This window comes from Mchenga conophoros, linkage group LG6 (genome assembly GCF_057382185.1).
Source record: "Mchenga conophoros isolate Kocher_MC1m ecotype Shallow Benthic linkage group LG6, M_conophoros_male_GT1.1, whole genome shotgun sequence".
NCBI lineage: Eukaryota > Metazoa > Chordata > Actinopteri > Cichliformes > Cichlidae > Mchenga > Mchenga conophoros.
Genome location: NC_140531.1, coordinates 39,421,157 through 39,441,574, shown reverse-complemented (window position 1 = coordinate 39,441,574; position 20,418 = coordinate 39,421,157). Strand labels below are relative to the sequence as shown.

Sequence of the window (20,418 nt, the reverse complement as noted above, 5' to 3'; positions counted from 1 at the left end):
CATACCACGAGCACACTTTCAAACTATTACTTTACAAAAGTACCAAGAAAACAAAATTATTGATGCATGTGCTCCCATATGTCTCATACATTAATGAAATAGTCAATTTGTATTGTTGCTACACTGAGAGTTGAATTACTGCTTTTTTCCTCTTGTCGTATTTTACTATGATTATTTTCAGCTGCATGGGACAATCATAACGTTAAATTAGCGAACCAGACATTTGCTTGCTGTACATCAGAGAGAGAAGCTAGACTCACACATAAGATCTTCACCTTGAGCCCTAATCACTAATGCATAATGGCATCAGACACTTAACCCACGTCACCTGTGTGGGTATCTGGAGTGTTTGGGTGGTTGAGTTCACAAAGGGCTCTAAAGGCAATAAAAATGAGCGATGTTGACCCACCATCATGACATAAAAAAAGCCCCACTTCCAGTGTTTTGCTTTGCATCTATTCTGACAGTTTTTACTTTGTTTGGCCTTTTCTTGTTAAACCTTTCACTGACCTTTCCAAGTAAACATTCTGCTAGGAAAAACAGAACTGAGCAGTTTGATACCACAAATACTTCACAAAAGTCCAGCGACAGACAATCCGGTTGTTCAGTGATGACGCGACGAATCCTACTTCCGGGTCTAAAGTAGTCTGCGTTTAATATGGCTTTTGTGTTGTTAACATGTTTAATGTTATGTATTTTCTTCTATTTGATCTCAAAAAGCTCCTAAAACAGTCAGTGATCACTGACCTCCCTCAGCTTTTATTACCGCTAATCATTTATTTAAGCTCAGTTTTTAAAACCTTACGATGTAACTACAGCCCAGCCCATGCAGCAGTATATGAATGACTAACCTCGTATTGTGGATGGATTATCTCAGTTGTTCTCCTGGCTGAAGTTTGGTCCTTTTACAGCATCCTGCCATGCGATTACATTTGTTCCTGACCACCGAGAACACTCACGTTAACTTTTATCGAGTGGAAAAAAAGTTAGCTTGTTTATATTATGCTAACATAGCTGTGTCGCTAGCGGTCACGTAGCACATCATTATATACCAGCTAGCCCAACTTCAGTAACCCTACAAACGTCACTGCTGTTTAGTTTTCTGTCTTCATTTATGCTGGAAGTGATAACAGAGCTGTACGTTTTAATTTGTTTCCAAAACCCCGCAGTCAGGACATGCTATATTGTATTTAGATAGAAGCTAGCGAGCTAACTCCCTGCTAACTTCTAACTCCGTTAAATGTCATAAATTCCGTTTTCATGGATGCCTGGATGTTACACTCAATTGTTACACCTGGTAGAGGAGAAGGCTGATCATTTTATTAAAGATGAAATACTTTAGACAGTTTTTCAACTCTCAGTAATGCCATAGTGATCGTTTGATATATGGACCTGCAGCGGAGTTTAGACCCAGACACGGCTAGTGACGTCAGACTGAACAACCGGATAAATAACTAAACTGCTTTTTTAACTGAGGAATTTATTTCCTATTTGTTTTGTCTGCGTAACCAGTGTGTTTCTGTGTTGTGTCTGACGATGAAAGGTAAAAAGAAAGAAAGACCTCCAAGTAATTAACTCGCTCCAGCTTCTACAACCAAGTCAGGAAGAGGGTTAGCTCAACCCAACAACTTCCAAGCTAGCAAGAATTATCCATTCATACTAGCATTGACGGTGCCTAGAACACATATGTGGCGCACAAGTACTACACATTTATAGCATCTAGCAAAGACAGGCATACTGATGACAATAACTGCACTAAAAACACACAATCAGAAACATCAGGGTGGCTAAATATACAGTATATGTGTGTTATACAGTGTTGGAAAAGAAATGACACCAACCTCTCCCACAGGGGAATGGTAGATATGGGGAGAGGCCAAAGGGGTACTCTGGAACTTATAGGGGTGCACCACAGAAGAAGAGGAAAAGGATGAGGAGGGGCTCTAACTGATAATGAACATAACTACAGGCTTGGCAGTCCGAAAAGTCAGGTATAAAAGGAACGGTTTGGGGTCTAGAACCCATTTTGTGTAATTATAACAATATGTAATTTATGGCCCAGTTACATCTGTACCATAATGACTTTACAAACCATGAACAACATGAGTGTGTTAAGTGCTGGATGCATTACATGGACACAGTGTCAGTTTTGTGCCTGAAATGTGTACACAGGTTTAGGGGAAGAGAGCATTCAAATGAATCATATGAAGTGATTTACTAAGATTCATAGCATGCAATTTACTGCAGACTGCACGTGTCTTATACTGGAACTTTCTTGCTTTGCATAATAATGGCAGTAATTCCTACACAGTTGTGCAGTGTTGTTGTTAAAGGTCTTAAATTAAAGCTCAGTCTGCACCTCATTTACATTCTGATTGTTTTGATTCAATCCATCCAAGACAAGATTACCCAAAAAAGTGTTACTGTCCCAAAACTTATCCATGACTGTACCATACCAAAATATGCTTTCTGTATGGTGAAAATGTATTTTCACTTTTATGAGTAATTTATGACAGAACTAAAGTTTTGTATCTGTGTTGTTTTAATGAATCCTGAGGTGTCCCTTAAGCAGTATACATGACCTTGGATATGATTCTTGACTATTTTATCTCATGTATCTTTATTCATTTAAGCACATTATGTAAGTATACATATTAATATCCCAGTCCAGAGGACATATATGAATGTGGAGCTGTTCAGTTTGTTGATTGCTCCGTCTTTGTGCCATTTCAGTGTTTACACATTTAGAAAACATCACAAGAATATGTAAATCTCATGCTCACATTCAATTAAAATTCAAACAGCTTCACAAAAGTGCAATAAATAACTACAAAAGCTGTCATTTACCGCAAGACAGCGCCTACCTTGAGCTCTTTCCCTACACTATCCTATGTTTTGTTTTGTTTTTTTGGGGGAGTGGCAGTATGACCACATTCATGTGTCACTGATGGGCAAGTCTCTCAGGAAAGTGAATTACAGAAAGTGTGTGTAGGTATTAAGCACTGCTGCCTATGAATCCGTCACTATGAAAGCTGAGATTGTGCAATCGAAGTGCAGCAAGGTCGATTTTCATCTGAAGTTTGAATGAGATCAATGTGCACTGTAAAAGAGTTTATGTGCAGATACATGATTCATGTGTGGAGACATATATTCTATTTAAAACCTTTAAAAATAAAAACATCAAGGTTCAGCCTTTTACTTTAGGTTCTTTCACTTTAAGAAAAGTCAAGATTTTTTACAGCTTCATCGGTTTTCACCTTTAACTGCTCAGACCTCTTGTATCTATAGTCAGCCTCACATTCTTAGGCTCAGTGGTTCCCAAGCCAGCCAAGAGTCATAGGGCCAGATCTGGGGATTGTGGGTAATCTCCAAAATAGTGCTGACAGGTGTGATTAGTTTTACAGGTGATTTACAGTTGTATTCTTTACAAACACAGGTGCAGTCAGTTCATTTCAATATCAAGTGCAAAAAATAAGACATGCGTATCACATTCTGATTCAGTAAAAGGACTAGATGTTACAATCCCTGACTAGGGAGGGGTACCGGTATCCGGTGCCATGATGGCACCGGTTCTGACATAAACGGTAGTAACCAGACCGAAAAGCAGCGCACATTTCGGTGCTTTATTTCGGTGCTTTTTTTCCCCTGAGATGTCGTACACTTTGGATTCTAGCCAATCATTTTACCTTTGCAAGTGTAGTAGGCGGGCCCAGGTACGTACGTTCTTTAGAGCAGATTAAAAATGTCCAAAGCGAAGCGGTCAAAAGTCTGGCTGTACTTCACAGCAAAAGATGCAAACTCAGCAGCCTGCAACAAGTGCTTTAAGGTGATGCTGTGCAAAGGAGGTAACCCCTCGAATCTGATGAAACACCTGGCGACGTATAGCATTTTGTTAAAAGCCGAGAAATGCATCGTATTTGATAGCTTGCTGCGAGACCTCACACCGAGCACATCTACTGCAGGTGGGTTGCCTGTTATCGGACCGGGAGTTAGCAACATCCCCCAAGAACCCGAAGAATAGAGTCCTGGCCCCTAGCCCTGCCAGTGTAGCAGAAATGATGACGGGTGATGATGGCAGCAGCAGCCGTTCTTCTCTGCGTGAGGAGCTTAATGTTGTTCGTGTGTAATTTACATTGAGTAGGCTAACCACGTTATTAAATTAATGCATGTAAGGTGAACTAGCAAACATCATCATAGCTACATGCGGCTGTCTTCTTGTTTGATGGCAGATACTCCCTTCACCCTGGCCAAAAAGGCTAAAATGACCAAAGAAAAAGTGGAAAACAGTTAAACATGAGAGGTTTTTGGACAAAGTTTGTGTTTTTTCCATTGATTAAGCACTGCTTCCAGCCAAGAACTTTACCAGGGGGACACATCATTGTGTACCTCAACTTTCAGTCTTTTACCCAACCTAATCTGCCAATTTTTTCTTTCGTGGTTAGGTTTAGGGATTAGAGATCTGATCTACATTATCATATTAAAATTTGGGACACATCGTCAGTAGTGGGCCTTGGATTCATCGGGTGTTTTGGCCATTATCACTAGACACCCTCATCTAAGGAGGCCCTGCCAGGGTTGATCAGGCCCCGGAGTGTCACTGGTTTATGTTAAATTGTTATTTCTCTTTTTCTTTCTTCTGTTTAGTTTCTACAGTTAATTTTCACTGCAACTGAGAAGTAATACTTACCTCTTTAACATTTATGGAGCCTCACTTCTTCAAAGGGATAGAAAAGGTGATAGAGAGAAGTAAGACAAAAGGGACAAGATAGGAGAGAGCAGAGAGGAGAGCTGGAAGGGAGCCCCCCGATCTGGCATCCCCCACCTCCCTCACACCTCACAAATGTTTGTAACTCAGGTTGTGCGCTTGATTTAAATTCTCTCTTCACTATATTTTGCATCTTGAGAAACAAAATCCCAGAGTTCCTACATTTTACATGCGATCCTGTCACATTTTTCTCTTTGTAAATAATTACAGTACTTTTTTTAAGCCAATACACCTAGCCCATAATCTCCCCAGCATGTCCTGGGTCTGTCCCGGAAGCCTAGACCCCCTCAGCTGACTCCTGTCAATGTGGAGGAGCAGCTCTTCTCTGAGCTCTTCTCTCTGCCTCCAAGGCTTAGAACTTGAACCCTTTGGAGTGTCAGCTGTCTCTTTATTACAGAGATTTGGTAAAGTGTACTCTCCCCCAATCATGAACAACATCCTGATAAATTCCTCGTCTTGGGGCAGCACCTCTTCTCCAGCATTGCACTCTTTTCTGGCTGCTGAAAAGAGTGCAAGAGTTTTCATTTTTTTATCTCATATTTATAAAATCATTGGAATAGTCTTACTCTCACTAGTCTGAACTAGTTTCCGTTAAGAAGAAGTCAATTAAAAAAGTATTTACTGGTCACACCCATGAAGTATCCAGATGAAAGAGAGGAGAGGATGATTGACAGGTATCCCGTGATAATATAGAACTTGGAGTATGTGAGATGATGCACTTTCAGGCCTCAGCTCAACACTGTGACGTTAGCAGTAACCTGACTGATAAGGACATGGCAGTGTGACAGAGAATGGGACACCTGGCACTCAGCCGGTCCCCAGGAGATGCTTGCTACCTACGCACAACGCTGACCGACTTATGGAGGGGGGAAGAAAAAATGTAGAAACACCAAAATTTATGGCTGACATCTGCGGTGTGGTGACAGGCCACAAGTCAAGATCAGAGGCTGAGTTTGTAAGAACTCATGCCTTCATGATTCAAAATGACATCAACAGCACATTAGGAGCTGACATTTTTACCAAATATTTATGACAGAAACTTAGAGGAGCAGACTTTGCACACTGCAAATGCATCAGCTGTGCATAAAACATAATGTTGCAGATTAAACTTCTCATATATAAGTTTACGGTTATCATTAATTGGATTATGCTATACAGAAATAAGTTTTTAATGAAGACGTTTTTACGTGGGGCGATAAAAAGGAGGCTGCACCTACTCCCGGGATAAATAAGGATGCACTGGCCAAAGCAGTAAGATATAAATATAGATATAAATGAGCATGCAGATGATGCAATTCGAATTTCAGCCAATGCTGGAATACTGATGCAGTGGTGGAGGCAATGCACAAGGATCCACAGAAATGTGCCGGTGAAAAGCAGCAAAGACGGAGCTCAGAGTGTGAGAGAAACACAGCCTGTGCAGAACACATTTAACTTGATGCCCAAACTGAAACACTGAATCTTTTTGGACTGTTTAAATTGTGGCATTTCTTTATCAAATGTGCCTCATGTCAGTCACAACCATGTGAAAAAAGTAGTTAATGTCACCATCTGATCTCTTTTAGCATTTGTACTTTTTGTAACTAATGTTTTTCATGCTTTGAATTTAGTAACACAAAAGTGATTTTGTTACAAATTATTCTCTGGTGCTTTTTCTTTCTCTGTGCTCTCGCTCGGTTTTTGTTTATCTAGCATTTGCAGTCGATAATGAAACACTGTCGGCACTCCTTTGAAAACAATGGATCCTAATGAGATTATCCTGAAATCAGCTCAACAGTAGTATTAGTAATAGTACAATAGGTGTTATGTTGGTCTACTGCTATTAGCAACATGTAAAGGCATTGTTAGCAGCAGAGACCACAGACTGCTTTTGGCAGTGTTAACATCAACAGCTTGCCTGCTGAAGCCCACTGGCTCCTTTCCAAAAAGAAATTATTTACAAAAAAAGGAATATTCTCTCCTTTTCAGCCAGTGGAAGAGCGAACAGGAACAGAGCACTATTGTGACGGCTAATAAAAGCTGACAGTGTGTTTAAATTCTGCTCAGGATTCAATAACTTACACTACATCTCCATACCTAGCCTGACTCATTTGGCTGAACTGTCCCTACCACATGTGCAGCTTCTTGACTAATCAGTCAAAGAGAATCAGTGAACAGCAAGAAGTTCAGTTACAGTCCTTCCATTTGCTGTCCATCTATCTCTATGGTTTCTGCTCTACAGCAGCTGCTTGCCAATAGCTGACAATCGCTTTGAAGAGATGCTCCTTCATACTGAATTCTGATTGGGCCAGTGCACAGTGTGATATGATTCACTGCCTTTCCTGACAGCTGTGTATACACTGCAAAAACTCAAAATCTTACCAAGTATATTTGTCTTATTTCTAGTCAAAATTATCTCATTACACTTAAAATAAGACACAATCAGCTGATGGACAGGAGGCAGAGTTATAGAGACGACTGAAGCTGGAGAAATGAAGAAGAGGAAGGCAAAGATAATAGGGAAAAAAGTCATCTGAACGGTGGACAAAATTGGATGTGGAGAAAAAAGGAGGGAGAAAGAAAAAAATAAGATTGAAAGGCAGAAGAGGAAAAAGTTAGAAAGAAAAAAGAAATGTACAGTAGAAAGTAGGGCTGGGCGATATGACCCAAAATTCATATCTCGATATTTTTTAGCTGGATGGCGATATAAGATATATATCTCGATATTTTTTTTAAGCCATAAAGTAAGAACAAAAAGAGAGTTCTTAGTCAAAGCTGTGTCCCAGATGTCACACAGGCACTTTTATTAACATACAGCACAGATGTACATGAAAAATTACTCAAAATTAAATTATGAGCATCCATTAAATAATAATGCTCCATAAATAAAAGAAAACAAGGTTGTTTTTGTGCTAAACAAAGAGCTCACAATTGTGCAGTCAAAATGTAAACTAAAAGACGCTGAGCGTAATAACAAAGACAGACAGATTTCACAGCTGCTCTGTTCCCAAGTTTTACTGTGTGACTGATAGCCTGGAGTTTGAAATCCGCTTCATAACCACGTCTCTTACAGGTGCCATTTATGGTCCTTATACACACACAATACGGTAATATTACGTTGATGCAAAGTACGTATCACTCCGCGAAGCTCCTCGGTAGCCGTAATGCGCCGACAATCTATCAAGCGGTGCAGCTCCGTAGCTTACCAAAGTCGTACTCAAACATTTTTGACAGATTGCTGAGCACCGTGTACCACATAAAATCAGTTCGCGGCCATCAAGCACAACCAGAATTCATACATAAGGCGCGCTATCAACTTTTGAGAGAATGAAAGGATTTTAGGGTTAGCGCTGTTAGCTCGTTAGCATGTTTAGCTCGTTAGCACGTTGACGCCGTCCAGCCCCACGCATGGGGCGATGCGCAGTAACTCGTTAACGGAGATTTGCCGTGTCCGTCTTGTCGCTGCCTGCATGTGAAGCGATGGGGGAGGAGGGGGAGTTGTCTTCAGTGAAGGCGAGGCGGAGTAACGTTGCGTAGAGACAAAAGTGGACGAAAGAGAGGCAAACTTGCGGCTCCACAACTATAATTATAACGTAACATAGACTATATCGATATAAAGGATATTGTCACATCTTATATCTCGTATAAAAATATATCGATATGTTTTAAAAACTCGATATATCGCCCAGCTCTAGTAGAAAGATAAAGAGACAGGATGGGCAGAGGTGCAGGTGTGACATTAAACGTCAGGTTTTAGCTGCTGAGCCTTGACACTGAATCCAAGATAAGAAGGGGGAGAAAAGATGAAGTATCCATCTGTTACATCCTGTCAGTGAAGAGAACTGACATAACATAACATGCATACAGTGCACCTATAACAATCAGCCCTACTGCCACATAGCTACATTTTCTGTAGTTTAACAAACGCTAAAACGATCAAGCACATTACTCCTATTCTCAAGCTTTTCTGTGTCCCAAAGGATAGATTTAAAAATATTTCTACTAGTTTACAAATCACTAAAAGGGCCGAGCTACATTTCAAATCTTCTTTTGCCTTACGAAACATCCTGAACTCTCAGGTCAGCAGGAACAGACCCTCTGTGTGTTGCCAGAATTAGAACAAAAGAAAGTGAAGCAGCCTCTAGTTTTGATGGTCCTCACCTGTGGAACAAGCTCCCTGAGATCAGCTAAAACTAAATCTTTATTAGACTTATCAATAAACCATGTCTGCAACCTCCTCTTAACCTTATATTAATTTCTAATGGGTGTTTTTCTGTGGTTACACACGGTATATTGTATATTGTTGTTGTTACATTTCTGTCATCACTGCCTGTGCATGCTTTACTTAACAACATGCACAGATATATTGTTTATACATTGTAACTGTCTCTTTGCATTCCTCTTTCTAGCCCTCTGCATTACCCTGTGTCTAAATAATGCTATTCAGATAAATTTGACTTGACTGTGACAAGCTGTCTTTCATAAATTCATGAACGTAGAGTAGATGACGCTTGCATGCATGTGTGTGACATTTGACTTTGAAATCAAATACCAACATAGCTGATTCACTGCTCATCTCGTCAACAAATCACACCCTTGCCTCTTGCCTGGAGTAAAACACCATATTACTCTGATGCAAATCAGCTGCAGTGGGCGTGATGCATGGAACAGGATCTCTTTAGGAAACTTGCAGGCAATACAAGCCGCCACTACTCATGTTGATCTACTCTGCACCAACAAGCACATTCTGGCTTATGAATGGCCTGTGAGACGGAGCATTACAGTGGGCTGCAGTGAAAGAGCCTGTGGGTTCTTTATAGTGACTAATGTGTGTGTGACTGAGCAAGTGGGGTTAGTGCGTGTGTGTGTGTGCATATAAGCTGAAGCTTTTTCCCACGGTGAAGTGTAAGCATGACGGCATATTGCAAGATAAATAAATAGGAAAGCCCATACTCATGAGCTCAAACACATACCTGCAGTGGGAACCTCAGGGGAAATGTGGGAAATGTGAGTGAAGAGCCACACGTGGGCGAGAGGGGATAATGGCACCGTGGGATGTCAATATGAGAGGCTGATGCTGCAGATCAGAACGTGATTATTTCAGAGGCTTCAAACTATATTTCCTCAGAGGTTATAATGAGTGTACATGGGCATAAGTGTGTGCATATGTTATAGAAGAGTTTAAAGTCAAGTGTGCGTGTATGTGGGTAAATATGACAGAAAGAGTGAAAGGGGACAGAAACACCGGCCTGAAGTCCTACCACTGCAGCACCTCATCATAATGATGACTTACCAACAAAAAGTTTAGTGTCAATGCATCTGATGTAATATGATGTGTGCATCCGATCTGATATGACACACACTGGGTACTTATGCAAACTTATGCAAAACTGCAAAGAGCTGTAAAGTGGGAGAGTCAGTAATTAAAAAAACAAAACAACAACACAGAGGCGTGGATGTCCCGTCTCCTCTCTTGGAGAATCTCCTAATGCTCTGAATCCAGTTAATTTATCTTTTACTTAGTCAGTGGTAGTTTTCAGCTGTGCTTAGAGGATTAATAAAAAGTTGGAATGGATCTGGATGTTGGCCCTGAATCTAGTTTGGTTGAAGATCTCTTCCTGTTACAAAAAGAGGTTTTTCCCTCCTACTGTTGCCAAATCTTACTGATTTGGTGTTTCTCTCTAAAACTGTTGGGCCTTCAAATATAAGTGCTTCTTGTGAACTGGCGGCACTACATAAATAGAATTCAAAGGGTCATCCAACACAAAAGCAAACTTTAAAAAAACACCTCTGGCAGATGTTTGATGAGGAGGTATCAGTGTGTGTGACATGCTAGCACGGTATAGATTTTCAAACCAGTCTTTAGTTTGTTAAACAAAAGAAAATTAAGTGCAAAGATTTTCACAGGCAACTAAGTGCCTCAGCAATCCTGTATCAACAACAGCTCCACAGCTGCTAAAAGCCCCGAGTGACTTCGGAGTTCTTTATGAACCACAACACGAAATTACTTTTCAATCAATTTATTTATACAGCACAGTTCATATAACGAAAGTTAATAAACTAAATAAAAATCCAAGAATTACAAGAGAAACACAAAATAGAAGAACTAAACACTTCATTAAAAAATAGAAAAGAGCCAAAAAGGTATTATTAAAATTTTTATTAGTCCAAAAGAAACTAATAAAGCGAAATAAAAAACTGGTGCACTCATTAAAAGCTAAATTAAAACAAAGGTTTTATGACTTAAATCTGTTTAAATCATCCAGAGCTATTTAAAGCTTGAAAAACAACAAACAAGCCTCAAAGTTTACGCTAAAATGTTGTCATACTCAGAAAACGATGGGTTAAATGGTGGCTCAGCTCATTTTTGCCCCAACATTGGTTGGAAGGTTTAATAAAGCTACTGCTCTCTGAACGAAAGCACTGAACACTTGAACATAAATGGCTGGACTTTAACGTCCTTATCATGGACCAGCAGGCACCCTAGTGAACACACAACTCAATAGTTTAGATGGTCTTTTTGCCTCATAACTTTTGCACTGTCCACTTCCTGCTGTGACAAAACAAATTTCCCACGTGTGGGACTAATAAAGGTTATCTTATCTTATCTTATCTTATCTTAACACAACAGTTCAATGTTATGCAACAAAGCTAAGGTGGGAATCTCATTAATGCCCAAAACGTCCACGTCGGTGGGAAAGGCTTCTGAGAGAATTAATCCCACTCTTGACGAAGCCGACCATCACTGCTGACTAAAGCACCTTACAAGTGGGAGCGCAGCGGTCTGCTGCCAGCAACGATGGAGCCACTAAGCGGGGTGGACTTCACATAATAGCCACTCAATGAAAACAAAAGCCTTGGCCCTGTCAGCTGAGCCTCTCTCCCCCTCGCAGGAAAATCAAATAACCCCCAGTATCTCGTCTGCCTCGTCCAAGGCTGATACGTCCTTATTACAATGGATCGTCCTCAATTGATTTGTCTTTAGAAGCCTCAGGGAAAAAAAGGCCCAATTGATTTTATAGTTTACAGGGAGGCCATGTGAGAAGTTTGATGGTGAAGACACCTGCTTGGGGTAAAAACACACAGGTGTGATGCTGGTGTGGATGGCTGTGTTGGCGCCAAGGCTTCTATTGGATGTAAACAAGGCAATTTGTCCGATGCTGCAGCAGAGCACTTGTCGTTATAAGTCAAGCACCAGGCGGTGTCAGCCCCACCGTCTATCAATCACTCACATGTCAGGTTGCCACAACAGAGCAGGAGGCTGCAGATAAAGGTGGAGACACGGTGCGAGGTCAAAGAGACACTGTTTTTCATTTCTGGGAGAATGAATACGAAACAGAACAAAGCCCAGATAGGGTTTCTTTTTGGGTTTAGCCTTTCAGAAATATAAAGAAAAGTGTCATTAAAGGCCGTGTCAAACACACTCTCTGAACATTCATCTTTTACATTTAGATGCTGTGAAAATTCAATTGAAGCTCCTCATCATTAGTCTCTAACACGGCATTGAAGATAGGAACAGCATATCCGCATGAAAGGGAGAATAATTTACTGCACAATAAGAACCAAGCAGTTAATCATGGCTAGATTGTTCAGACTAAAGGCACAGTGATTTATCACTTTGACTCATATGTCTTCAGGAACTAAAATATTCTACAGTTCTCCAACTTACAAAGTTTACTCTAATGATTCAGTAGTATTTGTATATCCACAGAGTAAGGAGGAATTTTCCAAGAAAACTTAAAAAAATTACCCTTTGGATTATTTGTCTCAGTGCATTTAGAAATGTTCCTCAGACATTTTATACCTGAAGAAAGATGAGTCATTTCTCATAGTTTCAGACTATAGAGCCCAAAGGTAAACTGATCGTACTGTGTTAAAATTGTTGGAATTCATCTTTGAGAGAAATAACATTAAATTTCTAACCTGGTATTAAATTTAACTCATGATTTACTGTACAGTGAAGCAGCAAATCAGTCAAAACGTGGCAAAATTCAACCCAAATTTAGATCAAATCCACTTCAAGGTTATCTTATTGTGCACCTTTGAGCTTCTATTTCCAGTCTATATATAACATGTGACCAGATACTACAATTTCGACATGGACTTATAATAAAGCACATAACAGATAACTGCAGAATGTAACTGTCCGGTTTTGTGAAAGTGTCCACACACAGTGCAACAGATCAGCAATGTTGCCAGGAAGCTTTTTGGTTTTTTCTGTTTTATTAAAGACTGATGGGGCTGCGCACCTCGGCTTCATCCCTCAGGGTGAGACTGTCAGCACTCTCCTCTCCTGTAACATCATCACACATCTGAGGGAGAACTTTCAGTGCAAACAACCTAAAGTGTGGCTTCCTGCCTCCCTGAAGATTCGTCTTCTCGTAACTATATCCTCTTTACCAAAATGAAATTCCAGTTGACAGATGACTAGTTTCAGCTCACACGACCGACACATCGAAAATGGAGGTTGAGCTGGAAGTGGTGCAGAGATGCACTTGATCTTGCAAGTTGCGAGTCGAATTGTAAAACTTTATCGCACCTCATGCAAATCAAAAACATTATTTTAACATCACTGTTAGCAAATGTTATACCAGAACTAATGGGAATTAATTTATCCATTTAGTAAAACTGTCTCTAGTTATTTGTCCCACAAAACTAACCACAAGTTTAGTAAAAGCACAGCAGTAGTTTCATACAAGTCTTGTTCCCCAATAATCCTCTAATTTCTCCAAGTCATAGTTCTTCCTGCATATGGAGACACAGAGGGGGTGTGATGTACCCCCACATTTTACTCAGAAACAGACAAACAAGATCTTTCCACCCAGTGATTTGTTGGAGCGGTTCATCAGTGCATGAACCTCGATATCAGGCATGACTCCCTCTCACTGACATTATTCACCAGCAGAAAAGGTCAAAGCATGATGGCAGCAGAGAGAAATGGATTAACTTGTCTATGTGTCTTTCCACATCTTTGAGTCACCCAAAGACCTTTCTCCTGCCGAACCGGTGTCCTGCGAACAGAGCAGTATGCGGCAGGAATCTGCGGTGTGACTCAAACCTTCCAACACGACTGCCTGGGGGAATTTTTTTTACCGTGATGTGGCTGGAATTGATGGCACTGTTGGGATACGGAAGCAGGCAACAAATATTTGTCGTGTCGTGCAGTGACACAGCTTAAATTCAAAACTCATCAGCAGCTGAAAAAAAAGACCTTAATCCTCTTGTGCCACCGTTTGAAACCTCGACGTCAATGAAATCCTCCTGTAGGTGAAACATTGTGTCATGTGGGGACAGTAGAGCTATTCACATGACCATGTGTGTGTATATAAAACTGTATTTTACCTTTAACTTACTTAAAACTACACAAAGAAATTCTGCCATAACATGGCGACCATGTTTACCCACAGCAACGGTGATGTAATGCATACAAATGATACTGTCCTGCGTTGTTATGCTGAACAACATGTAAGTATGGAAACATGATTATACATCAGGATTTGATCATCATTTAAAACTCTCATTGAAAATTTTGCACACCCTGAAACTTACATGTCTTTTTAATAATAACACCCCCTTTTTTTAAATGCTTGATTTCTGCAACTTTTTCACCTTTATTGGATCATAATGATCAGCTCCTTAAAAATGCACCTGACCACAACCTCAAGAGGTCAGACACAACCTACCATTGTGCTTTTTTATATATATTTTATTACTGGCGGTGGATCCCATACATCACTGTTCTCTATTCTGCTATTAAATGTCAGTCTCTGTATATTTTCTGACTTATCTTTGTACATAGATGTGTAAAAATCAGTATGGTTTTTAAACTAACAATATTTCACATTTGTCCCCAGAGTCAGAAAAGAGCTAAGCAAAAAATAAATAAATATATGTCACCATTCTTTCCTGAAATAAGCAACGGAAAGACATAAAATCAGAAATGGCAACTGTGGGGGAAATTAAGGCCAGTTTAGAGGACTGAGGAAAGATTTATCTTGGTCAGTGTCTTGAAGTTGTTTTTCATATGCTATCGCAAATGATTAGTTAGACTTCAGAGATGGACTCAAATGCAGGAGGCAAAAGAAAAATAAGGGGCAGGGGGGGAAAAAAAACAAGCAGTTGATCGCGCATGAAGAAAATCCACAGAACTTGCACACCTTCACAGAGTACGGAGGACTGGACTATATGCTAACTGAGGGCTGATTGGGGATTAGACACAGCTGTGGAACGAGGTGCACGTGCAGGCAATTGACACAGGTGAAGACCATCAGACAAGGAGGAAGCAAAACCCAAAGCAGCAAACAAGAGGAAACGTATCAAAGTAAAGCAGAAAATGAGCAATCACCATACTGAAACAAGGAGCCCCTCAAAAATCAAATATTAATAATAATCAGAAATGAATTCATTCATGGGGGAACACAGAGGAAATGACTTAAAGGCTACCAACATAGACATAAAAATGAACACTTAAAAAACACAGGGGGGACTAAGGCATTGTTACAGAGATGAGACAAAAGGAGAAACAAACAGGGAAAAGCTGAGGGAACTAAAAACACAAGAGATAAACTCAGAAAAGGAACTGAAGCTAAATAGAGAACAAGAACTCTAAACGAAGAAGAGTAAAAACATATTCAAATATTACAATGAAACTAAAGCTTACGGTAAAGATGTCAAAACAGGAATCCAGTATATCCTATATATTCAATGTAAAAATCAAAACTCCAAACACAAAGTTATGTTATGTTTGCTGACAAATGTGAAAATGATGCCCAAAGCATGTTAAACTAAAACTAAATTAATGTTTGCAGCTGTGTTTTCATTTCTCTGCCCCCTTCCTAGAACACACCTACTTATCCACCTCTCCATTTGTCCTTCCCCTCTATCTCCTCGTCTCTGATTCCTGGGGTTCAGCGATTGTTCTTGTTATTGCTGAGGAGCATACAGGGGTTTTGTGTCAGTGTGTTTGACGATGAGACGGCTGCGGTGAAAAATGAGGTGGGTGGTGGCAATTTATCAGTACTTGAGCGGCATCCTGCCAGAGGTAGGCAAGGCGGCACAAAATGCGATGCCGAGGGTTTACTGTGTGCGACCATGGTGGAATTAATGCAGTTTCTCCTCCGATGCATCAGACAGACGGGAGGGAGGATAAATAAAAAGAAGAAGAAAAAGACAGAGAGGGGAGGGTCGTTTCTCTATCTGCAGAATTCCACATAAAGCATCGGCTTTTCTCCTTTAGAAACTCCCTCGACATCTTACTCCTCTCCTCTTTCCTCCTCCTCCTCTTCTTATCCCAGGGAGTCAGTCTTTAAGTGCAACGTGTCCTTTTTACTTTCCCCTCTCTTCTGTTTTCTATGCAATTTGTATCTCTGCTGACGTGGAAACTGATGACAGAATGCCGATAGAAATGGGAAATACACAAGGAGAGAAACTCTTTTATAGTCCAATGATGCCAACTCTTCCTCTCGCCTCCTCCCAGCTTTTAGGTTTCAAATCATCTCGTTATTCATCTCCTTCCCCATCATCTCTGCTCACAACCTCCTAAATCTGATCACGCAAACCCCTGGCCATCCTTGCACTGCCCGACCCTTTTGCAATTTGTCTTCTTACTTATCACCCCATCAATGCATAAACACAGAAATGCACACTCATAGTATACACACTCTTCACTGTTACTGTACTATGTCAGCCTCAGGCTAGCTGTGCAACTCTCTCCACTGGGAAGGGTGCAGGAAGGGAAACACACATCAAGGCAACCCAGAGTCAAGCAATAACAAGTAGAGAAGAAAAGAGAAAGAAAACATGGATACCAAAAAAATGCCAGAGAGTCATGTTATTAAAAAAATCTTGGCTGAAGGTTGCCCTTCACTAGTTCAAAATTACTAATGACTCCATCTGCTAATATCTCAACACAGAGTAGAATGTGCCAGTGATTGCATCTGACTGCCAGATAAAGGAGGAGTCACAGAGCGGATTAGAGGGAGCTAAATATATACAAAGCACAAATAAATTTTGATGAAGCTGAGCCAGTGAAACTTGAACAAGTGAGTGGGGACTGTGAAATGAAGCCTAATAAGAAAAGGAAACAGGAGAAGTATAGAAGGGAGTCCTCGGGGGATTCAGACAAAAATGGCTTCATCATAATTCCAGCTTCAATTTCAACATTAAATTCAACAGGGAGCATTTTCTGTTTTCTGTTGCATGCACACACAAAACACAGAGACAAAGAAAAAGTGCAAAACAGAAACGGTGAAAGAAACAGCCCAACAAACAGTAATAATGCGGTGACACTACTCTGCACGCCGCGCCGACAGGATGTGACAAAGCATATTTGGATTTGGGGATGTTAGAGATAAAGAGAGATTGTAAATACACGCTGGGCAGCTCATTGGACACTTAAAAACACGATTCCATATATTTGATTATGAACAGAAGAAATATGAAAAATCTGATGGCCAAATGTTTGGATTTGCAGTTATTGTGAACGCCTACAAAACAAGCCTCGAGAACACACTGCACGCTTTAAAATGCAGGTTTAAGGCAGCATTAATCAGTGTTTTTTGCTGCTTGGGGCAGAATCACACAGAGGAGGCTGTAACCCAACCCTACTGCAGCTTTAACAGATGACACTGGTTTTTGACAACTTAGGTTGTTATTTGTGTGTCATGTACTCATCAAAGTGACACGTCTGAGAAAGCATCGAGAACAAAGCAATGAAATCTTACCCAACAGAAGTGAGCACACAATCAGACTTGCTGTTAAAAAGCCAACCGTTCAGCTAGACTATCTATATCACTTTAGTTCGAGGTAGAAAATGAGCACAGCTGAAATGTCAATAAATTTTATTGCACGGGAAAAAACTGTGTTTACGTCTCCGTTTTCTCTTTCCAATTTGTATGTTTAGCCTTTTGGTTTGCTGAAAACTTGTTTAACCCTCTGCTCGTGTAAATCAGTGACTCACAAATGATATCGGCTTACTCACTAACAATCATCTCTAACTGTACTCCTTCACATTAACTTAAATTGTAAATTGATGGTGTGCGTGCAGCAAAGAGAATGAAAATGAGGAACAGATGGACACAGAGAGTAAGAGGAAAAAACTATCATTACAGCTTTGTGCCCCTCATTCACCTGAACATGTTTTATTTACTGTCCCTCAGAAGCAGAGTTGGCGTAAGAAGTGTTTGTTCTACAGTCTGGGTCAGTCTGGGCCGAGCGTCTGACACACACAGCCGGAGGCTACAGTCCTGCAGGACACACTGAGCCGCGGCGCCCTCTGCACGCAATGATGAAGCAAACTTTGGGATATTGTGTCGACCTGAAATCGAACAATGATACTAAATTTGAACTTAAAGCAAGACATGTTTCAAAAGTAAAAAAATCCCTGTTTGATTCAATGGACTCGAGGTTTTTGATGCTACAGTTCAAAGTAACTGAAGTTAGCTAACATTAGGAAACTCCTCTACCTGTGCTACTGTTTTTCAGTCCCTTTAACCTATTGGTAAATGTGGAGTTTATGTACTTATAGTGAGTTAACTGTAGTTTTTGCCCACATACAGAGCAGTTTACTCTGCATATTGTTTCATTTCATAATTTTCGTTGCATTTTCTAGGGCTTGTGTAGCCAACAGTAGTGTTTAGCAAGATTTAGTTATTAACAGGCCACCTTAATTGAGACTAGAAACAGAGGAGAGGTTTCTGACACAACTTCAGCCACCCCACGGTCTGCTGTGATAGGACATGACGATGTGAAGCAGTTAAAGTTCCAGTAAAACTTACAGAATCTGCAAAGAGCAGAAAAATGTGAAAAACGACCAGTTGCATGAACATATACATCTGCCACCGCGGCACCATCAAGGATGGGCTGGTCATGTAAGCACATGGTTTAGAGTCAGGCGATGGGGAGTGTCCAGTGAAACAAATCTGGGTGGTTACAGCGCCATAAGGTGTTAAGATGCATCTGAGCAATGGCGCTTTACGTTTTGCACCAGCCATACAAATCCACTTAACTCATTTACATATGCTCTTTAAAATGTTGCACAGGTATTCTTAGCTTTCTAAGAAAAGGCCATTTACACTAATATTTTCTGACTTTAATTTGCTGAAGAGAAATGAGAGCTAATTTACTTTGCTAAAGTATTAAGTTCACGTAACGTATCTTTTTTAAGTACGGCACATTAAAAATGAGTACATTTCTACAAAGATATATTTGTGTGAAGAAGCATAAAAAATCTCTCCTAACACGTGCCAGACTCAAAAAAAGATGTTAGCTTAACTCCAATATAACGCAGTCTGGGCACAAACACACATCTTCGCTCATGACGGGCCAGTTAATCAGTCCAAAGTGAGCTGAGACTGAGTGATTGTGTTTAAAAGATGTCAGAATGACAGCCGGTGATGGGCGGTGGTACCTGTGTTTCTGAGGTGGAAGAATAGAAACACCAAATGCCTCTGTAGCTCCGTCCTCCAGTTAATACTCATGCTGAATACTACCAGCAACAAGCTGTGTCCTTGTACTGCTATAAGTTTTTAATGAGTGCGGCTGCTCCCAACAGAGCTCATCGGCCCAACCTTGGCCCGACTAGTTCTCCAACATTATCCTTGACATTTTAGAAATGTTTTTGTAAAGGGCAGTAAAATTTGTCTAACAGCAGGGTGTAGATTGAACTGATCTCACTAACTCAAACTGAATAGTTTGCAGATGGCTTATTGAAAGTTTGTGACAATGCTACAACGGGGCTATCAGAAGATGAAACAACAGAACCTGGACATACTGTAACTCACTAATACTAGCACTCAACCTGTTCAGCCTGTGGCTCATCAGCTTCTTCCCTCTGTCATCTTCTCTCGTATGGAGATGCACATACTTTCCAGCTCAATCTTTCTTCCTAGCCAAAAGTCCTTTTCTCCTTCCTTAGTGTCCAGCCTCACATGCTTCTCCCTCTATCCAGAGGATACAACAAACACATTCATGGCAGTTTCTTTCACCGCATCAGCTGTACTTTCACAGTCATCTGGCAACTCCTTCCTACCACTCAGAGCTTGTCTCAAGTCCTTCCTGGACTCTTGCACAACATTCTTCCGTCTTCAGCTTCCACCATTTAATCCTTAACGTCTGCCTTCACTTGCTTCCTCTTCTTGATTTCCGAATCCATCCTACAGACTGTCATTAAATGTTGCCTAGCTACAGTCTTCCCTTGACACCACCGTGGAGTCTCCTTTTTCAGAATGCACCTTCTGCATAAGATGTAGCCCACCTGTGTGTCACCCTGTGCTCCTCCTGGTTCTTGAATTAATCAAAAGATCAAACTAATCTATATTAATCTTATACTTGGGGACTTGGGGAATCCACATAGTTTATAATTTTTCTGAAACAAGCTATGCTTTCCCTGCTCCCTTTAAACTTTACTTACTAAACTAGTTTTCTCTCTGTCTCGTTTTAATCGACAACATTATTATGGAGCACAAAAAATAAATGCTCACCAGAAACTTCATTAGTTATAGTCTGACCCAATTCTCTGGGTGGTCCAAAGACATGCATGGGGTTAGGTTATCTGGTGATTCTGAATTAGTCATAGGCATGAATGTGAGTGTTAATGGCTGTCTGTCGCTCTGTATTAGCCCTGTGACAGACTGGTAACCTGTCCAAGGTACACTCTGCCTCTCGCCCTATGGCAG

General features: G+C 40.5%; 1 protein-coding gene across 5 annotated transcripts in view; it reads right to left on the bottom strand.

Moving 5' to 3' along the window:
- LOC146573287 (endonuclease V-like) overlaps positions 1-20,418 on the bottom strand; it is a 70,851-nt gene that overhangs the window by 12,822 nt on the left and 37,611 nt on the right. For 2 of the 5 annotated variants that reach the window (XR_014892797.1, XR_014892798.1), the window contains 2 exons: positions 17,873-18,059; positions 16,065-16,125 (listed from right to left, as the gene is read on the bottom strand). The exons of the other annotated variants lie outside the window; for them this stretch is intronic. The gene's annotated coding sequence lies outside the window, so the exon portion shown is untranslated. Of the gene's footprint in view, positions 1-16,064; positions 16,126-17,872; positions 18,060-20,418 lie in introns of those variants that run through there. 5 annotated transcript variants of the gene reach the window in all.